At 44.4% G+C, this 24,101-nt stretch overlaps 1 long non-coding RNA gene across 8 annotated transcripts in view; it reads left to right on the forward strand.

The window, feature by feature from the left end:
* LOC107196217 overlaps window positions 1-24,101 on the forward strand; it is a 38,964-nt gene that overhangs the window by 2,231 nt on the left and 12,632 nt on the right. For 2 of the 8 annotated variants that reach the window (XR_001517588.2, XR_003048550.1), the window contains exon 1: window positions 7-415. The exons of 2 other annotated variants lie outside the window; for them this stretch is intronic. This is a non-coding gene — a long non-coding RNA (uncharacterized LOC107196217). Of the gene's footprint in view, window positions 1-6; window positions 416-12,882; window positions 13,039-20,892; window positions 21,049-24,101 lie in introns of those variants that run through there. 4 more of the 8 variants (XR_003048549.1, XR_001517589.2, XR_003048554.1 and 1 more) reach the window with 4 other exon arrangements.

Here is a 24,101-nt window from a genome sequence, read left to right on the forward strand (position 1 = left end):
CTCCTCTCTTCTCCCTCGCTTGCTCCCTCACACACGCGCGGAGGGAGGCGAAGCCCGCAGCAGCCACTTCCCAACTTTCCAAACTTCCCAGCGCAACTTTTTCCTCTCCTCCCCTGCCCGCGCCTCCTCCTCCCTCCTCCCTCCCCCTTCCCCTTGCCTGCTCCCCGCCCGGCCGTAGCTTCCGCGTGCGGCCGCCAGAGGGCGCCCGGGCCGAGGCCTCTCTCGGCCAAACTTGGTGGGCTCTAAGGTGGATGCGGACTTGGCGGACGGTAACAAATTTGGGGGCATGGGCCACCCTTGTCCAAAGCATCTGATGCACAGGTCCTGGCGGGAGTGAGCAGTGAGAGAGCCAGGAGTGGGCAGGCACCCCTAGACTGGCTGGGAAGACAGCACTCAAAGGAATCCAGGGAAGCTGGTATGTACAACTTTCTATCCCGCCACTTTTTTGACTGACACTGGCATGCACTTAGTAGGTGTTCTTCAGACATTTGCTGAATTAAAATAAAAGAAGAAAATAATCTTACTCAGAATTTCTTGGAACTTTCCATTTGAACGGTCCTGACCCATCGGTTTCCTTGGACTCACATGAGATCCCTGTGGGGGGCCTGGGAGGGTAAGGATTCATATCGCAGTTCCCTAGACTGTAAGAATTGAAAGAGCCCTTGAAACCAGCCCCCTTCTGCTCCTGAGAGGCAAATGAAGCTTGGAGAAGGCCAAGGGGTGTAACGCTCAAGCTTCTGGACCATTTCCAGCAAATGGGGAAATTGAGTCACAGTCACCACTGCTTAGTTCCGTTAAACAGAAAATGAATTAGATAGAATTATCAGGAGCTCACAAGCTAGAGAGGGAGATAGACAGGGGCAGACACACAAAGAAATGATTAAAACACGAGGATGAGTGCCGGGAGAGATGGAAGCACAGGGAAATGGGAACAGAGAAGAAGGGTCCCTAACATGGCCGGGAGACTCAGGGAAGACTCCTGGGCGTGGTCTTGAGAGATGTCGTAGGTAGCTGAGTGAAGAAGATGCACAAATCTTTCCAGGTGGAAGAAGAGCAGATGTTAAGGCAAAGAGGTGCCTTCAGCGGGCTACAAGCAGTTAGACATGGCTGGAGCAAAAAAGCCAGCCATCGGAGCTGAGACTGCGTCTCCTGGCCAGACTGCAGAGTTCATACTATATGCATACTAGGTTATCAGGAGTCATTGAAAGATTTGAAGTAGAGGGTGGCTGGAGCAGATCTGTGCTTTCAGGAGGCATGGATTGGAAGGGGAGATGGAGGAAGACCGACCAGTGGGGAGACAGTCAGAGAATGGAAAGGTCTCCTGGCTCCCAGCCCAGTGCTCCCACTACTCCACTCATGCCTTTGGGCACGAGATTGAGCAGCTGGAGAATGGCCACTCAAAAGGTTGGGAGAGGAAGACTAGCAGGGCTGGAAGGGCAAAATGGCTTCCAGGGCACACCTTTAGGAGAAACACAGGAAGACACTAGAGACTAGCAGGTTGAAACACACGGAATTGCCATTTCTGTAGGTCAGAAATGAATAAATGTTGACGATGTCATGTAGTTCAACCTGCTAGATGTCCAGAGCAACTTTGGTCTCTTAGCCATGCACACATCTGGTGACAGATGCAGAGCAAGCCAGAAAGCCAGGACAGTATGAGAGAACAGTGTGGCTCCGTGTTTTCCACACGCAGAGCTCTGAGAACTGCAGCTGTGACAAAAGAGAAGTCCTTTAAAGAGCCTCCACTCATGGAGGCTCCCAAACTCCCTACAGTGCCACCACTCTGGTTGGTGAGGATGAGGTGAAACAGTTGGGAAGTGGGAGGAGAATTTAATTCTACTGAGAGGCAGTGTGATGGTCTCCATGGGTAACTGGAAGACACAAGGCAGATAGCAGACAAAAAAAGGACTTGATCAAGTTAAAAACCAACCCATATAATGAAAGCGATGGTACATGTGAATTTGTGTGAGTGATTTTTTAAATGTCCCAGGGCTTTTTGCATAAAATTATAAAAGCTTTGTTGTCCATTTGTCATGAGTGCCAGCTATGATTTCCTCTTCCATGGCCCTACCCTATGCCTGTGAGACCAGAGCCAAAATAATTAACCTATCTGTGTCTCTCTTTCGCCATCCAGCTTCCCGCCCTCATTAGTCTCTGAGTTCATGTGTGCGATAATGCTTTAGTATTTCCGCTGGTATTGTTGCTGATATTCTTAATGAGATGAAAGCTTTCTCCACTTCTAGGGACATTCCCAAAAGAATTGAAAACATCTGTCCATGCAAAAACGTGTGCACAAATATCGATAGCACTATTCAAAAAGCTAAAAGAGAGAAATAGCCCAAATGTCCATCAACTGACGGATATACAAAATGTGATATACTCATATGATGGAATATTATTTGGCCCTAAAAAGGAAAGAAGGACTGATAAAATATGGCTCAATCTTGAAAACATTATGCTAAATCTAAAAAGCCAGTCACAAAAGAGCATATATAATATGGATCCATTTATATGAAATGTCCAAAATTGGCAACTATGTAGAGGCAGAGAGTAGACTGGTGGTTCCTTAAGGCTAAGAGGAATGGGGAGATTGAGGGACCATAGCTAAAGGCTACTCGGTTTGAGGGGGAGTAAGGAATATTCTAAAATTGATTGTAATGTTGGTTGCACAACTCTGTGAGTATATTAAAACCATTGAATTATATACTTTAAAAGGTGAATTGTATGGCATATGAACTATATTTCCACAAAGCTGCTACCCCGCCAAAAAAGAACAAACAAGTTACAAAAAAGTTCAGGGCCTCAGGAGAGAGTGTTCTCTAAGAACAAGGGTCTTAGCATTTTCGAATAATTTTTTCTCCCACATTGTGTAGCAAGAGAAGCCCTGGATGAATAGTCCTAGAGATTTATCGTGCTTCTGCTAACATCTCACTGAGCAACTTTGTCCCCACTAGACCTCAGTTTCCCTATCATCAGTACGAACAAGCTTATGGAGCAGATAACTTTCAAGTGTCTTCTGTACCCCACACTAGAGTTCAGAGTTCCATGGCCACCACCTGCCCAGTGGCCTTTAGGCAGGATGGGAAGGATATAGGGCTCAGAAGGCAGGCAGTGGACACAGATGCCTGCCTCCTCTCCCCAGGCACATCTGGCCCACTTTTCTTTTATTGCATTTTAATTAAGTTGTTCAATCAGATGGGTACCAGGAATCTGTAGGCCTTAACGGCCCAAGCAAGAACAGAAGCCTTGTAGCGGAACTAAATCAACAAAGTCTGGCTCTTGAGCAGATCCAGGAGCCCCGGGTTTCTCTTGCCAAAGGGTGTCTCTCAGAGAGGGAGGTGAGGAGCTCCCCTGCTCCGCCAACTCAAAGGAGAAGCTTTGCTCTGGGCTTGAGGGCCGCCCTTTGGCTAGCCATCCCCTGGGCCACTGACCACGCTGGTGCTTTCAAATGGACCTGGCCTGGCCTGACTTCCGGCTCCAACTCCATCCCCAGTTGTACCCAACTCCCGTCCACCCCAGGCTCTGTCTTCTCCACCCCAGCTTTAGTTGGTTAGAAGTTAATCCTTGATGATCGAAAGACATGATTGTCTTGGGGAGTAGAGAAGAAGAGAAGCAGATTTCAAGACCATGCAGAGGTCAGTCGTGCTTAAGACAGTCTAGAGTGATGGAGAGAACCAGAAAAAAAGTAGACACTGAGATGATTCAGAGCAGGACATTTCCTTGCAGGAGTGGGAAAAGAGACAAAGGATCATAGAACCACAACAAAGGATTAGAGTTGCTATACAAGATGGCATTCATTAAAAAATAAAAAGCCTGACTATGGTGCAGCCCAGTAGGGGAGTGGAGAGCACAGAGAAATCAGTCCAAGGTTTTGTCCTCAGGGAGCTTGCAACCCAGTGAGAGAGACAGAGATGCAAACAAATATGGTGCTTTGGGAAACAAATAGGGGAGGATAGGGTGGAGCATCTTAGGAGAGAAGAAAGTCAAGCTTAGGAGAGAGATCAGCAAAGGTCTTTGCTTTCCAAGAAGGTGATATTTAAGTTGATATCTGAGAATGAGCAGGGCAGGGAAGGTGAGGAAAGGAAGGTCATTTCAGACAGTGTGAACAGCATATGCAAAGGCATGGAATCTAAATGTTTGGCATATTTGGGGAAATGTAAATGATGATGGGGAGAGCTTAGAATTCGAGAACTATTGGGAAGAGTTAGAAATAAGACGGCACCAGGAAGGGCCTTGCCCTTCATCTTGATGTTCAGAGGATGTAACCTTAGCTTGCTCTGCATAAATTGCAGGTGCTGGTTGAGAGTGGCTGCATGTCAGGTTTCAGACAAGATGTGTTTACGGCTTGATGTGTGCAGCCATCAGTCATATAAGTACAATGATTCACACTGACTCCATTAACTCACCAATACTTATTGGGTTCCTGGGTATACTGTAATGTGTTAAGCATGAAAGAATATAATCCTGACCTCTGGCTACTTCAATTTCTGAACAAGACAAAAGATATTCAGGTGATTAGTTGCAGTGCATTTCAGTGCCAGGCAAGTAACAGAGTATTGTAAAAATCCAGAAGAAGTGAGTGAGAGTTGGAGTGTCAAGGATATCTTCTGGGAGGAGAGGGATTTAAATTGGGCCAGGAGGGAAATGTTCGATTTGTATGGATGGAAAGAGCCTTGCTTGCATCCTACGTGAGGAGACTGATGAAAGCAAAGAGAAAGAAGTGTGACAGGGAATAGAACATTTTGGCTAGGGGAGAGGGGTGATGTTGAGAGGGGGCTGGAATGGGCGGTTAGGATGGCACGGTCAGGATTCTGGCAAGTGAGGGAGGGAAAGGAGCTGGGGTTTACTGTTGACCAATCCTGTGCCAGATCCTTTATCTAAAGGATCTCAGTAACGCCGTGTGACTGATATTTTTACCCCCATTTTAAAGATGAGGAAACTGAGTCTCAGAGGGGACACATGACATATTTAAGCCACACAGCAGAGAATTAGAAGGCTTGGATTCTAGTTCTTGTTATTAAACCATTTGCTTCCTTTAAGACACCAATGGCGATGTAGTACAGGTTGTATGGGTCAGACTGGGTGTGGCTGGTGAACACGTACACACATGCACACACACGCATGCACACACAACCACCGGGGGACACATTCACACCACAGATGGTGCATTCTGGGCTGTCTCTCTCAATCTAATTAGGACGGTGGGACGATTGTCATTTAGGAGACTTTTGCCTTTCGCTTTAGCCAAAGCTGTGTGAGGTTCTATTCCTCTACATAGGATTCAATAGACGTATGGAAAGGGAAAAAAGAAACGTGATGCTTGAAACAAAATACCTCATCGAGCTGACCACTAAATAGCACTTAGACCCCAAGTATACACACAGCTGCTTTATGTAATGAAGGCTGTGGACCGTGTTCCTGGATATAAAATAACAAACCACATATAACATTTTACATTGCTGTGTAATTAGCACGCATCTGTGAGTGTGCGAGCCGACCGGGGTGAGCGAAGGGGGGCTTGGGCCTCGAGCACAGCGAACTGTGGAGGAAAGAGCATGGGCCAAGAAGATAGGAGTTTCAATCCTTGCTCTCCGCTTTGTAACCCTGTGATCTTGTGCAGGTTATTTAAGCTCTATGAACTTACAATTTCATATCTGCTGATAGGAGTAAAAGCATATGCCTTACAGCAAGTGGTTTTGCCCATCCTGCCCCCACAGGGACATTTAGCAATATCTAAAGATGTTTTTTGGTTATGATAACTGGAAAGGCGCTACTGGTATCTAGTGGGTAGAGGCTGGGATGCTGTTAAACATCCGACAATTCATAGTATAGTTCCCACGACAAAGAATTATCCCACCCAAAATATCGATCGTGCCTAGACTGAGAAATCCTGTCTTATAGAGTTGCTGTTTCAAGAATATAATCATTAGTAACTTTTGTTAAGCATTTACTATGTGTCCGCCAATGTTCTATCACTTCATTTAAATGTGTTAACTCTTAACCGCCTGGATGAGGGAAGCACTGTTATTATCCTCATCTTATAGACGAGGAAAACGAGGCTCCAAAACTTGCCCAAAGTTACACAGCCAGTCAGTGATGGAGCTAGGGTTTGAACCCAGGCAGTGTGGCTCCAGAGACTGCCACGTGCTAGATGAGATCAAGTGCCTCTTCAGTGTGTAGCATGTGGAAGTGATGGTGACTTCTGCAAAGAGGGGGAGAGGATTCATTCATTCATTCATTCATTCATTTATTCATGCATGCATGCAAGATGTATGTATTGAGAGTCTAATCAATGCTTGGTGCTAAAGAATTGGTGAACAAGAGAGGTAGGGTCTTTGCTCACGCAGACCTTCCTTTCCAGGAATGAAGGAAAACAATAGAAAAATAACTGATACCAATGGAGATAATAAAAGTGATAGAGAGTGCCTGGTGAATGATGAGAAGGAGTCAGCTGGGAGAAAGTCTGGAGGAAGAGCACTCCCAGCAGAGGGACCAGCCTGGGCATGGCCCAAGAGAGGGAGCCACCTGGGTGAGTTCAGAGAACTCCAGTGAAGCCTGATGTGTAGGACATGAGGAAGAAAATTCTAAGAGATTACATTCGAGAGATGAAGGAGCCAGGTGAAGTCAGACTTTGTAGGTCAAAGTAAGGAGCTGGAATTCCAGTTTAACTGAGAAGCTATAAGAGGGTTTTAAAGAAGAGTACTATGATTTGATCTACATTTAAAAAAAAATGGCTCAGGCTTTGGTTTGGAGGTTAGTGAGGTGGCAAGTGAGGAATTCAGGGGGCACTAGGACAGTAGTTGGAGTGGAGACGGTGGTGGCTCTGTTCAGGGTGGTTGAAGTAAAACTAAAGGAGAGCGAGTAGATTTGGGTTCATAGAGAGTTAGAGCAAGTAGTGAGCATTTTGTGGCAGATATGATGTGGGGGTGAGGGGCAGAGAGAAATCAAGGATGAGTCTGAGGATTTTGTCTTGAGCAACTGGCTCCATTTACTGATCTGGGAAAGATGAGGAAGCAGCGGAGTTTTGAGGGACTGGAGTGGAGGGATCAAGAGTCCAATTTTAGTTCTAAGACTCCAGGACTAGGGTCCAAATGCACATGATAAGGAAACAGCTTATAAATGAGCCTGGGGCACAGGGGAGCAGTCAGGGCTGGAAGGATAAATCTAGGCTCTATTGCATAGAGATGATATTTAAATCCAACAGACGATTTGAAAGAGAGAGAGAGAATGGAAAGAGGCCTAGGTCTAACTAAGCCCACGGAACCTAATCCTTTCACGTTTGAGAGAGAAGTATCCAGCAAAAGTGACCGAAGTAGGAGAAAAACCAGGAGAGAGAACTGTCAAGATATCCAATAAAATAAACCAGAGTAGTGACCAGTAGATTTTACTACAGGGAGTTGGATAGGAGTCATTTCAGCAGACTGTTGGAGATGGAAACTCAAGCAAAATGGGTTGCGAATAGAGAGAAAGGAGAGAAAGTAGAAGCAGGAGAAGAGGCAACTCTTTCTCGCAGTTTTGTGGGAAAGGGTACGGAATAGAGTGGCATAAAAACATAGGATGAGTGAGGAGACTTAAAAATCATGGGTTATATAATGTGGGTGTATGCTGGTGCAAAGGGTCTGGCAGAACTTATGATCCCAGGGAGAGAGGGGTACACTGGAGAAGTCCTTGAGAACCACTAGAGAAGGCAAGAGGCTTGAGATCCAGAGGCAATGGAAGGGCCAGTCCTGGTTAGGGCAGTTCATCTGTTAAGACAGGAGGGAAGGCAGCATGTACGTGAAAGATGCAGGTCATCGATAAAGCTGTTCTAAAATAGTGAGTTCTGCTTTCCCGGAGAGAACGCCTTCAAAACGGCATCAGGAAGGGAGGTCCCAGGACCTACCTGTCAGAGGAGGACCATTTGTGGGGGATGTCTTAATAGGAGGAAGCCAAGAACAGGATGCTATCAAAATGAACCCAAAGTTGAGATTCATTAGAATGAGAGACCCTGGCTGAGGTGGACAGAAAAGTTACTGAGATTGTCACCAGGACTCAAGCAGAGCTAAGGGAAGTGTAAGTGGGCTAAGCGGGGTTATTGGTGGCTCATCTAAACCTGAGAATGCTGACTGCTTTTCATATATTCTTTTTATAGGGACCCTTGCAGGACCAATGTGTTCTGTGCAAGTAGATTTATACATTTATATGGTGATTCAGAGCTTATAACTATAAAATATATGCTGTATGAGAAAAGGCTTCACAACTTCCTAGCCTAATCCCTGCAGACCTTCATTTCCTCATTGGTGACATGAGAACAATAGTAATGCATAGCTTGCAGGTTTGTTGTGGGGGTCAAGGTGATGGATATGAAAGCACTTTGTGTACTATAAAAAGTCATGAATATGACTTTTATGATCATTATTAATAACAGTAATAAGAAGAAGCCTCAAAAGTATTTCCTGTCCTAGGATAAATACTTTAATGTTCTTCTAAAATGTTTTAAAAGAGCACGAGTCATCTGTAACATGGATGGCTTATGGAAGAAGTTATGAGTGTCTGTGGCATGGTGGCCTCCAGGGCCACGCCAGTGAGCATCTGAGCAGGTTGTGCCTTGCACAAGGGTGCTCTGCTGAGGAGGTGAGTGGGCAGTGAAATCCAGCCAGTGGCAAGGAGCTGCGTCCATGTTTGATACCACAAGGCACAGTACGAGCTGGCAGCGGCTCTGATGGCTCCCACCAGCAGATGTCCTTAAATATTTGGACTTGCTTGGACTTCACTTACCGATGGGGAAGCAGTTGTGTTTCTGTTTTCAGCAATTGACATTTTCATGATGACTTTCCAATCTGTGTCTCCTCTACGTGAATGCCCTGCTTTCCTCTCAAACTCATCATATCCAAATCCAAACCTCCATTTCTCTCAGTTCAGAATTTAGGCTGGATTCTCCACTTCTCACATTTTGTTTAAAACCCCTTTTTCATCAGTCTTATCTAGATGCTGCTTATGACATTCAGTGACAAGAAGCTCACTGCCTTCTGAAGTAGCCAACTCCACTTCTAAGCAACTGAACATTTAGACACTTGTATATATTGAGCCTACATCTGCCTCTCTCTCCCTTATACTCACTATTTGCTGGTTCCCATGCTGGGATCACATGGAGCAGGTCCTCCACTTCCTTCATGACAGCTGTGCATAGATTCACAGGGACCAAGTTACCCTGTGTCTTCTTGTTCCTTCTTCCATTCCTTATATCAAAAGTTTTGCTTCTTTTCACTCTCCTGATCATCATTTTAAAAAACCTTGTGTCTAGAAATGGTACTGACAGCCTATAGTTTTTTCATTCATTGACCAACTAACTCATTCATCCAACATATGCCCAGGGATCAGAAGCTAAAGAAATGGAGTGATTTCTTCAGGATCTCACAGCTTACTAAGCCTTTTTCAGACTCTAGATTGTGTTCTTTCGCTGTACCACAGCTGCCTCAGCATAGAAGCAGTGGTTTTGGAATCCAGTCAGCCTCGAAAGTAGCAGAAGCTCCCTGACTTAAGTGGAATTTTTCCCCTCTGAGCTTTTTCTTAATCTGTCTGAAGAGTTTAGCAGTCCCGTCTCCTTCGTCCCCCTCTCAGATCATCAGGTCATGCATGCAGTCTAGTCGCTTCCTTGTCAACTGTGTCCTTACAGGTTTAGATCGTTTTCCCTCAAGCCTTCCAAGACAGGCTGTAACTGGACTAATCACTATTTCTATCGATAACATAAAGCATTAGCTCAGGGCTAGGAAAAACATGAGTTCCTAAGAGAGCGAATTCAAAGGAATGTCACATGTACAGGTGGTTAGACAGAAGCTCCATGAGGGTAGATATTGTATCCAAGTTTTTCATTTACACTGCATAGCTCATATTCATAATGGCTGCTACTACTAACTGCTATGGCTAAATGATAACATGGGAGCACTTCCTATGTCAGACATTTAGCAGTGCGTGAGAGTTATGATAGTTCCAGTTATGACCTCAGCAACACCTGGTCTTGTCCATTTTTGTAATTACAATTGTTCTTGCGGGTATTGGTTCCAGGACCCCTGTATGCAAATATGCCATTTTTAAAAAAGGACTCAAATACTCAAGCTCTTTTTAAAAAATGGCATATATGCATATAACCTAAGCACACCCTCATATATACTTTAAATTATCTCTAGATTACTTACAACATCTAATACAATGTAAATGCTGGGAGAACAGTTGTTACACTGTGTTGTTTAGGGAATAATGATGAGGAAAGAAAAAAATCTGTACATGTTCAGTACAGATGCAACCAGCATAGGCCTAACTAGATAGTACATTTTAGCAAAAATGTAGTTTTTTCTTTTCTGAATATTTTCCATCATAGTTGGTTGAACCCACAGATGTGGAACTTGCAAATAAGAAGGGCCAATTTTAGTCATCCTTGTGGGTGTAAAGTGGTATCTCATTGTGGTTTTAATTTTCATTTCTCTAGTGACTAATGATGCTAAACATCTTTTCATGTGCTTATTTGACATTCTTTTATCTTCTTTAGTGAAGTCTTTGTTCAAATGTTTTGGTCATGTATACTGGGCTTTTTGGCTTTTTATTGGATTGTGATAGTTCTTTAAATATTCTGTTTACAATTCTTTGGTCAAACATAGTTTTGCAAATATTTCTTCCCAGTACATGGTTTGTCTTTTCATTTTTTTGTGTCTTTAGAAGAGCAAATGTTTTAATTTTGAAGAAATCCAATTTATCAAGTTCTTTTGTCTGTTTTATAATTTGTGCGTTGTGTGTCTTATTTAAGAAATCTTGGTCTAACCTATGGTCACTTAGATATTCCCTGTCTTTATTGCTGAAACGGTATAATTAGTCATGAAACTAGCCATGTAAGTCTTCCAAATTTGTTTTTCATTTTGTTGGGCTACCTTAAATCATTTGCATTTCATACAAATTTTAGAATAAATTTGTCAAATTTTTCACAAATCCTGCTGAGATTTTGTTTGAGATGGCAATGAATCTCCAGATCAATCAGGAGAGAATTTACATCTTAATAATATTGTCTTATGACCCATAATTATGGCTTATTTCTCTTTAGATTTTAACTTCCCTCCAGCTATATTTTGAGTTTTTCAGTATATATAACATGCACATCTTTTCTAAAACTTATCCCTAAGTCTTTCATAATTTTTGATGCTCATATAAATAGCATTTAGATTTTTAAATTTATGACGGTACTTTGAAAGTATATAAAATACAATTAAATTTTATATGTTGCTTGTTTCCCACAACTGTACACTTTCTGTATCAACTGAGAGGACCATATGGCTCTGTAATGATATCCCCTCTTTCACTCTTATTAGCAATTTAATGTGGATTTTTTGTTTGTATATGTTCTTGCAGATATATAGTGTCTTATTGTATGCATGTGTTTTTAATTTATGTAAATGGTATTGTGTTATTAATCTGATTCTGTCCTTACTTTTTGTACCAATGAGTATGCTATTACAATCAATTTATATTTCTTCTGACTGCTGCATAATACGCAGTGGTGATATCTCATACATTTTACCTGTTCACTCTCTGAGTGATAATCTCCCGTGTTACCTCCAACTCCTCTACTCCGCAAATAATACTGCACTGAACATTCTTGTACATCTCTGGGATTTGCTTTTTAGGGGGATGCATACCCAGGAGCTCAATAGCTGAATTCATAAAATATGCACATACTTAATTTGACTAAGCGATGGGGAATGTTCTCTAGATTGGCTCTCCCACCTCATAGTTCTGCCAGCCTGAGGGGTATAAGGAATCCTGAAAAACATTGCCATTATCCAGCTTTCTAATTTTTATTGGTGTAAATTATATAAGGTGATATATCGCTGTGCTTTATTGAATTTCTCTGATTACTAAGGATTTTGAGCAACTCTCCATATACTTTTTGTCTTTTGGGGGTTTCTTCTTCTGAAAATTGTTTGTGTGTACCTTTCCCCCATTTTTTCCTGAGTTTTCTTGTTGATCTGCAGGAGTTCCTTGTATCTTCTAAATGTCCAATTTTTTTTTTGTCAGTTTAGACATTGTGAATATCTTCAATTCTGACTTTTATTTATTTATTTACTCCATTTTTTGAACAGAAATCTTATTTTTGTAGTGGAACGAAATTCATCTTTTTTTCCTTATTGCTTGTCTTCTTCTTCTTCTTTTTTTTTTTTTTTAAATAGTGTGTTGAGAAATTCTTTCCCATGTCTAAGTCATAAGGTATTCTACATTTCTATTAACTTTATATTTTTTGTATTCTTCTACTAACTTATTATTCTATTAACTTTATGTTTTTATCTTTCACATTTGTTCTTTTAATCTACATGACACCACCTCTATATGTGGTATTTAGTACTGGATCCAGGTTTCCTCTTCTACCTGTGAGGAGCTAATTTTCTCAACACAACTTACTTAACAATCTGCATTGAACTGATCTGTCAGGTTACTTCAATTGTATGTTAAGTTTATACATTTATAATCTAACTATCTGTCTGTCTATCTACCTACCTACTTACCTACCTACCTACCTAATCTATCGTCTGTGAGGGGCCTAGCAGAAAACAAAAGGCGAGTCCAAATGCAGTAACTAAGGAGAGCTCAATGAAAGACTAGCAGGTTAAGGAAACCAATAAGGGCAGGTAGGGCCCTCAGGAAGCAACACTGAGGAAGCTCTTATCTTCCACTTCCTAGTTACCCACCCAAGACGTGAAGGAGCAGGGGAAGGGAGTGACTGTCAAAACCCAGAGAAAACTGTAGCTGGTGTTCTGGTCTTTGGAAGACGAATGCAGCTTGGACCTACCTGCAGCCTGGCAGAGATAAAGCTAGGGCATAACTATCCCCTCTCTCCTTTTCTTTCCAACCTCTCTCCAGTGCCTCTCAATGGCCAAATTCAACCAGGAGTCACAGGGCAAGGAAATATGGTTAATGCAATGCAGGGAGGCCAACCTCTTAGAACAAGAGTAGAAGAGGGTGGAGAAAGGATCTGGAAGGGCAAACAGAGAACGTCCAGCAACCACACGTGTGAATGTGAGTATCTCTGGGCTCTCTGTTCTATACCAAAGGCGTATTTGTCTATCCGTTCTTGTGCCAGTACTAGAGTGTGCTTATTACCATGGTTTTGTAGCATGTCAATATCTGGGAAGGTGAGTTCTCATCTATTCATTTTTCTTTTTTAATGTTTAAAGTCTTTAGGTTAAATGTATTTGTATTTCTCCAAGTACATTTTAGAGTAAGTGTATTGAGTTATCAAAAAATCAACTGGAATTTTGGTTGTCCTTGTATTAAATGTTTATATTGATTTCAGAGAAGGGACATGTTTTTAATATTAAGTCAGCCCATCTATGAATAGGAATATCTCTATACTTATTCAGATCATCTTCTATGTCCTATGTTAGCGTTGTATTTTTTTTACATAGCGGTCTGTTGTATTCTTTGTTTAATTCTTAGATACTTTCTACGTTGTTGCTACTATGAACTGCGCACATATTTAGTGAGTGCCTTGTGTGTTCAGGTCCTGTGTTTGGTGCTAGGGATACAGTAGTGAACATGGTCCCTGGTCTCATGGAGCCGGCGCTGCAAAGATAGACATCACACATGTAAACACACAAATCAATGACCACACATTGTGAAGAGTGTGCTGAAGCAAAGGCCCAGTTTTTCACCCTGGCCCTCTGCCTTCACTATGTCATTTCTCAGTACTCTATGTCACTGCTCTTACAGAGATCCTGACCAGATGTCAGGAAACCACGATTTTCAGTCCCGGATCTTATTCTATCTGGACAGTTTGTTCATCTTGAGGACGGACTAGACAATCTTTTAGGACTCTTCCAGCACCATCCATTTTTCTCCCTCCATCTCTCTCTCTCTTCATCCCTCCCTCCCTCCTGTCCTTTTTTCTCCCATGATTGAGTGTGAAAGAAATAAAAGTATTGCTTGGGGAAGTTTTAAGTGCTATGGGGATAGTCAGGCCAAAAGCTCAAGATGGACAATTTAGAGATACACTTAAAGTCACGATGTGAATGAGTCCACTTAAAAAGAGTACGTAAAATAAGAAAAGAATCAGACTAAGAATAGAACACGAGGATTGAGCTATTTAAAGTAAAATTAGAGAGAGGAAAAGTTCTTTCAAAGGAAAACTGCCATAGGTTTAGTTTTATGAGGCAAAGATTTGTAATCTCCTATGAGGATACTTTGGAAGGAAGTTTAATGAATGATTCATAATCGATCTTTTGGAATCCTTTTTGCATTATCCTTACTCTAGAATAAAATTGGTCAAAATGATGACCTTCTGTGATTTCAAAAGTATAGCACAGACTTCTAATGATTTTGTTAACAAGATATTGGAGCAAGCCACTTTATTGCTCATTGCCTCAGTTTCCCCATCTATAAAATGGGCATAATAAAGCGTATTTGATGAGGCTATGGTGAATGTGAAATTTGATTCTAGGAAAGTAAGAAACTTCTATAGAATTAGGAAGTCTTACTGTATCATTCTCTATAATAATACCAAAGATTACATTTGTTTTCTGTCCTTGACCATTTTTCCTCCATCCGGTGACTAACTTTTTTGTAAACTAGTGTTTATTCCGTTCTCACATATCTCTTCCTTCTGTCTCAACTCCTCTGGGTTCCCTACGCCCAGCAGTTGGGAGATCAGAAAGACACCATCTGCCGATTAATAAACAGACATGTATTCGTTAATGAGTTGATTGGATCAGGGTGTCTCTTGATGTCCCCATTCGGAATGTTCAAACATTCCACCACATACTCACTTATCTAAGGTCACACCCAGAGGCTCTGTGGCTACAATGAATCACATCTGAGCTGACCACTTTTCCCGGAATCCATGGGCTGCAACATACGTGAGTTTAGCCAAAGTGGACACCTGCCACCTACTCAGGACAAGACTGGCTCCTGGTGATCACACCTTCACAGAGTGTACTTGGGGCCCTGATCGGCAAGGGTTGAAGATCATGGGTGGAGCTTCTTCTATTGTGCACCTTCTTCATGTTCAGTACTCTGGGGGGTGTGTGTGTGTGTGTGTGTGTGTGTGTGTGTGTGTGTGTGTGTGGTGGAATTAGAATAAATCAAGAGACCTGGGTCCTAGCTCCTCAGAAGGAAAGAGGACAGCAGGGCATGATGACAGGTTTGAGATAGAAACTTTAGTCATTTCATGGGCAGATCATTATTTATCTAGGTCAGATTGGGATCTAGCATCCCACGACTTCCCCCCAAATAAATTAAAACTCTGCGTAAAGATCCAAAAATGTCTCAAGTCCCTCTGAGCTTATTGACTTCCGTTGGCTCCCATCTCACTCTGAAGCGTGTTTATTTCTCTGGGACTTGCAGGCTCTCATGTTCACAGGGCTTGGCCACGGCCTTGGCTTGTCCCCCTCCAAGTGGAGATGAAGAGCTGCAGATTGATCTGGGCTCCACAGCCATCTTCCTAACATTCTTTATTCCCCAGCTGGGTGTCCCGGAGACATTAATAGATGAAGGGAGGATTGTTTGGTTTTTTTTTTTTAAAGAGATGCTGAAGAAACAGAATGAAGCATAAAGCCAAGAGGAGTGAGTTGTCCCACTGCCTGAAAGTTTATGGGCATAAAAAGTCCTATTGTGAGAAGGGCACCCGCAACTGATTAGTTCACGTGGCACTTCCATTTTCCAGAAGAGATGCTCAGGCCCTCAAATGTAAAAGCATTTGTCCAAAGTCTTGTAGAAAGTCAGTGACATAAGCTTGAGATTAAAATCCATGTTCTTTTTCCTAGTCTGAGCCTCACCTCGTACTGCAGGGAGGACTTAGGACAGCCTAAGAAGGAGGACGGGTGGCCCAGCATGGCCGGGCACACAGCTGGGCAGCCCAGGACACAGCCTGGCACTTGTGATCATCTCTTCAGAGCCTGCACATTACTCACTGGGCACTCAGGCCAGTCCTCCCTTGCTTTCTATTTTAGTCTTTTCTCCTGGGAGGCTGGGCTTTTTAGTATTACCATCAACACAAGAGGGCCGATGTGGAGTAGTAACTAGGGGCTGCGTCAGTTGGTATGTCTGACCTCTGCAGGCCAGCTCTAAAGGAGAATGACCTCTCCACACTCACCATAAAAGCAAGGTCTGAAAGCCAGTGGGTGGTAAGTAGATACTGGTGCTGTGGATAGAACATAGACTTAAGAGTTAGATCTAAATTCAGAACCCAGTTCTATCAATTCTTAGTTATACCAGCTTATACGCAAGCTAATTTCTGAGCCTCAGTTTCTGAATTTGATTTTCATACCAACCCTTGTGAAGAAGGTGTATTAAAAAACTAAGAATTAGAGGGATGGAATGGCTGCCTCAATTTAATACTAATCATATGAGGGGTAGGTCATGGCACATTTGGCCTTCATTCTGTGCCAGGCACTGTATATTAATAATCCTCATGCCAGCTCTGTGAGGGAGGTGATGTGCTTGTCCCACTTTATGGATGAGGAAACTGAGGCTTGAAGAGAGTGGACACTTTTTTGGTATCTCATGTGTTCTTTCTATATTTCCTAAGGCAGGCAAAGAAATCCTTCCCACTTTACAGGGGAGAAGTTGAGGTATAGAGAGGAAGATAAACAGTGTACCTGGAGTTACCCAATAAGGAGTTGGTGGAGGAGCTGGGTCTGAGTCCATGTCTCCTGGCTCCCAGCTCAGGATTCTCTCACTGCTTATACTTCCTGGGCTCCGCCAAGCCCCAGGGCATTCTGCCCTAGAGTGGTGCTCTCCCAGGCTAGCCTCGCCCCTCCTAAGCACTGCCCTTATCCCCTGCCAGACTAAATCTTATTGCCCAACTCGTGGGAAGGAGCCAAGCCTGGCAGCCTTTGGTGGGCATCCAAGTCGAGCTGCTCTTTCCTGCGCTGAGGCTAGCGTGTGGCATGGCTTCATCATCCAAATATGTCCTGCCAGACAGGCCTCAGCTGCTGGCCAGCAGGGCACTTGGCGGCCGGAGAGAGCCTGGTGGTAACCAGCCGACATAAATCATGGCTCTGGTTAAGAGGAAGTCCAGCCGTTCTCTGGCAGGCAAGGGATGAGAGGTGGGGAAGGATGGCAGGGTAGGAACCTCCTGCTGGAAGAGGTTGAGTCTTCCAAGGGCCCAGTGACCTTAGCAAGTGTTCGATCTCTCTGGTTCTCTCCGTCCATCTGAAGAGTTAAGAGGCTGCATCCAATGATCTCTGATAGTTCATGCCAAATTGTAGAGCTTCCTGGTGTGTGTGTGTGTGTGTGTGTGTGTGTGTGTGTGTGTGACAGAGACAGAGACAGAGACAGAGACAGAGACAGAGAGACAGAGACAGAGAGACAGACAGACGACAGAGAGAGAGAGAGAGGTTGCTTTTTCCTTTCTACTTGGAGCACCATGAGGGACAAATCTCTTTATATTCTGTATGATGGGCCGAGTGACTATCATCAGGCTCTGTTTCCCCAAGGATCCCAACCTGGAGGGAGAGGCCCAGGCTCATGCAGTCCTTTCTAATGGAAGGCAGGCTGCAATCCATGCTTCTATCCTGATTCCAACTATAACAGAAATAGCAGGCACCGTTTGAGGGGGTCATGGAGAAAAGTGGGCATGTGACCAAGCAGACTGTAACTGAGTAGCACCGTGAAGGGTGGGTAGGACTTCATCAGGCACGGCAGGAAGCACTACCTGACAGAAAGAGAGCAAGTGTGTGGCTGAGATGGAGCCAGAATAGATGTCTGTGGTTTGGGGGGAGGCAGCAGGAGAGTATGGGGTCAGCGAGTCCTTCAGTCCTTCGTTTCAAGTCTGGCTCAGGCTTGAAATTTGAGACCAACAGGGGGCACATGACTTTACCTCTTTGAGTCTCTCTGGTCTCATTTTTCCTATCTTTCCCAGAAGGTTAATCCCTCCTCTGAATATTGGCTGTGAAAATAATGTATGTGGATGTGTCTACCAGCCCAGGGCTTGGTGTGGAAATGAGTCGTGCTCAGGAAGTGGGTCTCACATTGCCCTGATGATGGGTAGAGCCCTCTCCTTGCAGCACCAGGCTGCCTCCATCAACTGCAGGAAGAGGCAGAAAGCCAGATGGTAAGGGCAGGAGAGTGTGATTTGGTCTGTTTTCCTCTCCACATATAATACCACTTGCTGGCTTTATGGAAGCCATTGTGGACAGGCTGCCTCCCAACAATTCCCTGAAACAATTCACACTGCTCATCCCATTGGCCATTGTGCCCTATGTCTCAACTATGCATTGCAGGTGGCATCATCGTGCGAGCATGGGAAGGGGGCAGTAACTGTCAGTGAAGGAGGCATGACTTCTCTGTGTGTTTTCTCTGTCCATCATGCTGACTTCCGTGGCTGGGCCAAGGACGTGCAGGCCTCTGAGTAACCTAGCATAACAAGGTGAGCTGTGAGCTGCTGAGCAGGCTGAGGAGCTGAGTGGGCATGTTCCCCTTACTTCTGTGTAAAGGGGTCCTAGGTGACAGTGGTCATTTGGCCCCATACCCTCTGCCCGGCCAGAGCTCCCAGCTGGGCTACACCCTATTAGGCTCAGCCTGGCCTACACCCCTTCTAACATGATTTAGGTTGCTGAGGAGCAGGGCTGGGCTGGGGAAGGGTAAGCTCACACATCCAGGTTAACCCTGCCAAGGACGTGATCTGCCAAGGAAGGAGCATTTCTGAGTTAGATGCAAGTCCTTTGATCATTCATTCTTTCCACAAGCCTTTCCTTAAGTCTCTTGGGCACCGTTCCCCAATGCTGTAGCACCCAAGGAAGACACTAAGTCCTGGGATTGCAGGGAGCAAGAGATGAATTCTAGGCCAAGAAACAAAACACTCTTGGTCAAACAGTCATTCATTTTTTCGTTCACTCAGCCTTAGCCCTGGGGAGATGGGATAACTTAGACTGTTTCTGAAAATCTCAGAACTGGTGGGGAGGTAGGGATAAGCAGGCCCACATTCGACTCTGAGGTAGGCCATTAAAGAGAGAGTGGCAGGGAACTGGGGGGGGGGCAGCAACCATTTCTGGGGGAGGAAGTTTGGGGGGTGGTGAAGAGGCAACTCGTTGGAAGAGTGGATGTTTCACTTAGGCCTTGAGGAAGGGAAACCTTTGACTATTTGGAGATACAAAGATGGGCTCTAGGTGCCCTGGCATCGTTCTTATTTAAATTATCTAGGTCTTATTTGAACTGAAATATCAGTTTCAAAAATACTCATTTTTATGTACTAGTCTTTTCACTAAAGGTTATATGTCCTCACAAACTTTCTATGATTTGATCAGAGAAATAAATTAATCCAATAAGAGCAGGCCATTTTTCAGACCACGCGTCTTGAGTACTGGTCCGGAATTAACATCTCTGTGTTCAGACCCACATAGCTGGGGTCTAGTTTGACCCTTTAACTCAGCCACGAAGTGTCTTCAAGAAAGGTTCTGTCCTCCGTCAGAGTGGGGTGGTGGTGGGGAGAAGGATAAAACAAGGGTGAGAGGTCCCAGGTCCGCTCACCAGGTGAAAGGAGGGGGTGTCCTTAGCATTCTCAGCTTGAAATGATCCAGGGCCCAAGAAAGGAAGTTCAAGGATCGGGACAGTTTGGCAATATTAGTGGTTAAGAACAAAAGACTTTGATTCAGTGATAGCTGAGTTTGATCCTTCGCTCAGATACATGTGTCCTTGGGCCAGTCAATTAACATGCGCCTTGTACATTTTCTTGTAGGACTATTGAGGGTGTTATATAAGTTAATATAAAACACTCAGCCCTGTCTCTGGCACTTAGTAAGGACTCGAGGAAAGGCTGCTGATAAAGTAGGAGTCGTAGTTATAGCCCTGGGAGCCTGCAGTGAATATGACTTTTGGGACTAGAACCTTCACAGCCCTAAGATCCTGTTACCACTAGGGCTGTCACCCAGGCCTCCTTCACTACTTCTAATTCACACACCTGAGCAGGTGCAATCAGAGGCCAAAAGCTGATATGCTCAAAAATCTTAAAAAATAAGAATGAAGATGATGTCAGACCTAGGGTTACCACTGTGGGAATGTACGAGCCCTCAGACCCCCTCAAGGCCAGAAGTATCTCTTTGGTCACATACTTCAGAAGAGACCCAGAGTCTACCTCCAGCCCAGGGGCCCTGCCCCTTGAAAAGGCCCCTTCTTCTCATCTTCATTCTACTGGTTCTATCCATTGCCCCTGAATGGAAATGGAAGCTTAATTTTTCTCGTTTGAAGCCCTTCACACTCTGGGCTCTTGACAGGAAACACAGCTCAGCTTTAATTAGTCACAGCAAGCTCCCTGCATGAGCTTCTAGCATAGCCAGGGCACTTCAAAGATAAAGGCTTCTCCATTCTCTCTAATCACAGCTATTAATGAGCCAATTAAGGCTTTCTCTGGGGCCAAGGCAAGCAGCTCTCTTAGTACCTTGGGCACCCAACTCTGTCCATACCGCCTGCCAGGAAGCTTCAGAATGACTGGGGTTGGGAGCCCCATCTCTACAGCTTATCTGCTGTGAGTCCTAGGATAGAACAGATGTCCTCTCTGAGCCACTGTCCACAACAGGGGAGGTTAACACTGTTTCTCCTGAGGAGCAATTATTTTAACAGGAATAATTCCAGGTCAGTGGTTCTCAAACTTTAGCATGCTTCAGAATCACCAGGAGGTCTTATTAAAATGCTTGACTGGGCTCCACTCTGAGTTTCTGACTCAGTTGGTCTGGGAGGGGTGGCATGCAAAAAATCTGCATTTCTCACTTCTTCCCAAGTGATGCTAATGCTGCTGGTTCGGGAACCACTTTTTAAAAAGCATCCCTCTAGACAGTTGTGAGATATACTTAAAATTTTTGATTGTACTCCCATCTATAAATGTCACCCCACCCCTTTCCTTCACTTGTGTCTCATCTGCCAGTTTCCAGAAGTCTCCTATCTGAGCTATCAACACTTGGACACAGCTACGTTTGTCACCACGTGGTGGCCTGTCAGTGTACAGCACTCCAGGCGTGCTCAGTCCTGGGCAGAATTCTGCAATACCACTTTTTGCCTAATCTTAGTACTGAGATTCCAAGTCCTGACGTTGATATCGTAAGTCTCCAGCATCTCCTTTGGGAGCTGAAATGGGTCGGGACTTCCTGATTCCAGGGAGGGCAGGGAGGATGGAGTTTTCAGTCTTCTTGTTGGATGCACTGCATAGTGGATGCTGGTAAGATGAAGATGTGCAGAAAGGACATTTCAGGGCAGGGCACATGAGCAAATGGGTGATGGTAGGATAATGCATGTGGTTTATGGGGGACTGGTTAGAATCCTCTACTGATGGCCTAATGAAAGCCTAACTAAAGTCCTCCATGCTGCATTTTGTCCGTTTTTCGGCAACAGAGACAGACTTCTTCATTTCAACTCCTGCCTGCAGTGCCTGATGGCATGGCGAGAGTCACTCTGTGCTTCTAGCTTTAAAGACAGACTTTTGTGGTCAAATAAGATGGTAATGGTTCACGTACTTAGGATATTGGGTTTCAGCTGGGGCTGTTGTCTCCCTGTCTAGACTTCTCAGCACACTCACCTCCACCGAATATGCCCTTCTTCCTACCATCCCATTCATGTCTGATTCAGCCTTCATGGCCCACCTTGTGTTCCTCGGAGAGCTTGTTTCTGAGCACTCCCGCTTTGGCAATCTTCGTGTTGTAGATGGCATATCCCAAAGTGTATGCCCAGAGGTCTTGGGGGCTGTCAGCAGCTGTAACTGAGGTGTCCCTTGGAGAGTGCTGGGGTAAGTCAAGTCAGCCAGGACTCTCCTTGGCAGGACCTCTCAGAACCTTGAATATCCTACTGTGGCTTGGGAGACTTAACAGGGATGCTTACTTACCAAGCAGCATTTCCCAAACTGATTTCACCACAGAATGTATATTTTTTTTCCAGAGAAGATCTTATTTTGGTACAGAGGAGCTAAATAGGCTTCAGCGTCCAGCAGATTAGGGTTCCAGTTCTGGAAGGTCCACTTCCTTGAGCCTTAGGCTCTTTATCTGTGGAATGGAGATACTGGTCCTTACCTCGGAGGGCTGTTGCATGAGTACACATGAGAGGTACTCAGCCCAGAGCGAGGTATACAGCAAGGTCTCAGTAAATGTGTATTTTCTCCTTTCCTTTTTGCCTTTTCTGGTGGAAGCTGAGAATCTGAGTTGAAAATGCACTGTACCAAATAATATGCTGCAAAAATATAGCAGGTCCTTGAATAATGTTCCCTTCGATGCCATTTTGTTGTAATGTTGATGAGAGAATAATGTTCCCTTCAATGCCATTTTGTTGTAATGTTGATGAGAGAAAACATTAATTCCCAGCCGGGGCCACTGTCCGTGTGGCGTTTGCATGCTCTCCCCATATCTGTGTGGGTTTTCTACAGGGACTTGGGTTTCCTGCCACACCCCAAAGATGTACATATTAGGTTAATTAGCATGTCTAAATTGTCCCAGTATGAGTGAGTGAGTGAGTGAGTGAGTGTGTGTGTGTGAATGTGAGTGCCCTTCAGTGGAGTGGTGTCCCATCCAGGGTGTTTTTCCACCTTGTGCCCTGAGCTGCTGGGGATAGGCTCCAGCCACCCTTGACCCTGAACTGGAGTAACTAAGTTAGAAAAGAATGATCTTGCTTGTTTTTATTAATCTTTCTTAAATGTAGGGATAGCTCACATTTATGTCAATGTTTAATATTAGAAGCATTTTGGAAATTTATTTAGAAGTTTGGTGATATTTTTGTGACCAGAAATATGCCTAAGAACCTTTATTTATATCAACTAGCCTGTGGTAAAACTGATTTCATTATATGTCATTTTGCTGAAAGTCGTAGTTTCCAAGAACCTATCAAAGATGCTAAGTGAAGACTTACTGTACTTGGCCTATGAGGGTGAAGCAACACTCAAATAGACAGGATTAGAGGAATGAGATTGCACAAGGGACTGGGCCATACAAGCAGGCTTCCTGGAGGAAGCGTGTCTTTGCTAGGTTAGATCCTGAAGCTAATTCTCCAGCAAAAACCTGAGGTGGGGACGTGGGAGGGGGAGGCCTTGAGACCTGCAGCTCTCTGTGAGCAAGCTACAGCAAGAATCCTTCTCTTTATTTTCCTTTTCCACCCTGGAGGCCCATTTCCCCATCAAATCCAGCCGACACAGCACTTGCCTTCCCCTCCCACGGCCTGAACTTGGCCAACGTCGTCAGTTCCAGAGGTGTGAGCCTCCAAGTGGGGCCCTCCTGGCTTGTGGAAATTCACTGGGCCCATAGAAGCCTGCTGTACTGATACCTCAGGAAGCTCAGGGCAAACAGGCCACCAGGATGTGGGTATTGGCCTGGATTCTACCTACCCTAACCCTGGCCATGGGGAGTGGGGTGTGGAAAGGAGGAGGAGTATGATCAAGGCTGGGAAGGAAGCCACACCAGAAATTATCTCCCAGACTCTTATCACCCCTGCCTCCTGCCCCACCCCCCACCAGTCATTTTAGGAGACCCCACTTTGAACCAGGCACAGTTCCTCCTTAACTCATGTAATCTCCTAAACCATCATTATCTTTCCCATTTTACTGATGAGAAACAAAGGCTCAGAGAGTCAGCTTTAAACCAAGTCCTTTTGCTATGACGTCCAAGCTCTTTCCGCTGGTGCTGTGGAGCCATTTATTTCACGTCGTGTCTTTCTTATTTTGCCTGGCACGTTCCCACTTCCAGAAAGCCTTCTGAGTGGTCATCCAAGGCCATGCTTATCTCCTCTTCTCCTGAGCGTATACAGTTGGATCCAGAATACACATCTCTCATTAGTCCATGTTTCCAGAAACGAAAAGACTGTGACGATGTCTTATACTGTACCCCGAGTACAGTGTAAGTGTACTAGGCACAGCACAGTAATATGCTGGCACAGCAAACATATTAATCTCTGTTGGGAGAAGGAATGAAGTATATTTCTAAGAGTACATGGACATATCAGGTGCTTTGCATTCCCGGTTCGTCCTGAGTTACCTAGTGTCTTCTAACCCGTCTGTAAGTCTTCACCCTTCCTTATACCACATAGGGCTGGGCTCACAGATGCTCTCTGACTCAGCTTTCCAGAGTGTCATCCATTTTACCTTTCTGCAACTCAGCTCGTTTCTTAGATTTCAGAAG

Source organism: Pteropus alecto, unplaced genomic scaffold (assembly GCF_000325575.1).
Source record: "Pteropus alecto unplaced genomic scaffold, ASM32557v1 scaffold25, whole genome shotgun sequence".
NCBI classification, from domain to species: Eukaryota; Metazoa; Chordata; class Mammalia; order Chiroptera; family Pteropodidae; genus Pteropus; species Pteropus alecto.